Here is a 2,356-nt window from a genome sequence, read left to right as displayed (position 1 = left end):
GCTGACACGTCCTGAAAGGGCTCAGTGTCTGCCAGCCCGTCCGGTCCTGCTCGCGGGGACATGCAGCTGCGAGGCGCAGGCCGACCGGGGAGGGGGAGTAAAAATAGACTCGGGTCTGGTGGTGTCCCAGCCCCGTGCCGGCTCGGCTCGGCTCGGCGGGGAGCGAGGAAGGCCTGTTCGTGCAAACCCTGGAGCGAGCAGCGCGACCTCGGCAGCAACAACAACAACAAACGAGGCCGACAGAGGAGCAAGCTGAGCCTGGCACGCTCGACATCGCTCGCTGGGAGAGATCCGCGTCTCGCTGCAGCCCGCCCGCGCCTGCAGCGCCTTGTCACAGCCGAGCGCCGGGCCCTGCGAGGGGATTTTCTCCCGCAAAGCCCCGGCCGGAGCCTTCAAGCGCGTCCCAGGCAGCTCGGCAATGCACAATGCGCAGCGCCTCGTCGATCCCAGCCATTAGCGGCCTGCCCGTGACACAGACAAACGACTCCGAGGAGACAAAACACCCTCCCAGCTCCAGACTTCAACTACAGCGCAGCGGGGGGAGTGTGTGTGTGTGTGTGTGTGTGTGTGTGTGTGCACGCACGGAGACACTCGCTCTTGTGTTCATCATTGGATTCAGGCCGTGAATCACCTCCACCCCCCTCCCCCTTGTGTTGTGTTTTTGTTTTAAAGAAGGTGGGGAGAATACACGAGGAGATAATCCTTTCCCCGAGCAGCCGGCGGAATTGTGCATGGGGCGGCTGGCACGGCAGCGAGTTGCTCCCGGCCCTCCTGGAGCGGGAAGGGCGGGAGGGTGGTGGGTGAGAGCCAGCGCGGAGCACGGCTCACTGAACCAGGCCTCTGTCACAAGCAGGCAGCGCTGCTGCTGCCTCGTCCTCTCCGCCTGCCTGGCCTTGAGGGCTCGGGCTTTCATGATAGAGGAAAGCCCAGCAGCAGGAGCCGCCGCCGCGGTTTTCCTAACCTGCATGCATGCATATGACATGGCAACGGTGCAATATGAAAGCACGGTGGGAAAGGAGAGGGGGAGGGGAGAGCGCAGTGTCTGAGTGATTACCTACCCGCGTGCGCGCACACACACACACACACGCGCGCGCGCGCGTATTTGAAGAGAAAAGCCCCCACTGTTTTAAAACAGCCAGGTCTTTTTTGGTGCAAGGCCGAGAGATTCTTGAGTTCTAAACTTAACACTTCGCCCTGCTTTTAGCCGTGGACAGGGAGAGTGGGGGGCTGGGCAGACAGATAAACACCCTTTTGTCGCCTTGCAAGTGGGAAAAATAAGATAACAGTGTCCTGAGCAGAGACGCCTGGAGGAAAAAAATGCCTGCTTGTAGCCCTCCTACACCCTCCCCGCGTGATTTTGATGGGTCACCTCTTATCCCCAGAAAGTAAAAAAAGTAAAATAGCGTAAACGTTCATTTGGAAAACAGCTTTAAAAAAACCCAGCGGAAAATACAAGCGTTTTTCACTTCGAAATGCCACCGCAAACGCGGGTCCCTCGCACAGCTCGAGCCACGCACAAGTTCCTTCAGGAAAGGTTTCTCTGCTAAACGTGTCTATGGGAAGCCGGAATTATGCAGGTAATTAGACTACATAAAGCTACGAATCATTAAGATTTACTGCACATCCGAGCCCGGGCTCCCAGGCACTACGCTGAAATATTAGCCAGGCGCGCTGCTTCCAGCGGCGGGGCTGCACGATCCCGCTGGCTGCGGCGCGAAGGGACAGGGAGCCGTGCCCGGCAGGGTCCTCTTCCCCCCGGCCTGTGCGCACTGTGAGGGCAAAGGAAAAGCCCCCCGCCTCCCCAGCCCTCTTGTCAAGCAAAAAAACCCTTGTGGTTTTTGCCTGACAAGGGGGCTGAAGGTCGGGAGAGGCTTTAAAAGGAAGTGGGGGGAATACGCGAGAATAAGGCAAAGGAAAAGACTCCCTCGGCCTTCCCAGCCCCCTCGGCAAGCAAAAACTACAAGGGTTCTTTGCTTGACAAGACCGCCGGGGGAGGCTTTTCCTTTGCTTTCACAGTCCGCACGTGCAGCCGAGCTAGGAAGGTTTAAGCCCGCAGGCCTCGAAGGCTGGGGCCGGAGCTGGGCAGGAGGTGGGTCCGAGAGCCCCCATCTTGGAAAGCGGGGCCCTTCTCGGACGGAGCAAGTCCTGCCCGCGTGCACCCCTCCAAGCACCAGGGGATACGACCCGGCAGGACAGAGCCCAGCCACGCACGCGGCAAGGACAGCCTTCCTGCCCCGCTCTTGGGAGCGGATCTCACACGCAGGCCCGGGCAACCCCTTCCCCGCCCCCGCATCGGGGCCTCAGCGCAGGCAGAGTTCTCCCGCTCCAAGGTGGCAGCTCTTCTCCCTCCGGCAGG

Source organism: Alligator sinensis, unplaced genomic scaffold (assembly GCF_000455745.1).
Source record: "Alligator sinensis unplaced genomic scaffold, ASM45574v1 scaffold243_1, whole genome shotgun sequence".
In the NCBI taxonomy this organism is placed as follows: domain Eukaryota; kingdom Metazoa; phylum Chordata; order Crocodylia; family Alligatoridae; genus Alligator; species Alligator sinensis.
This window is presented reverse-complemented; position numbering follows the sequence as displayed.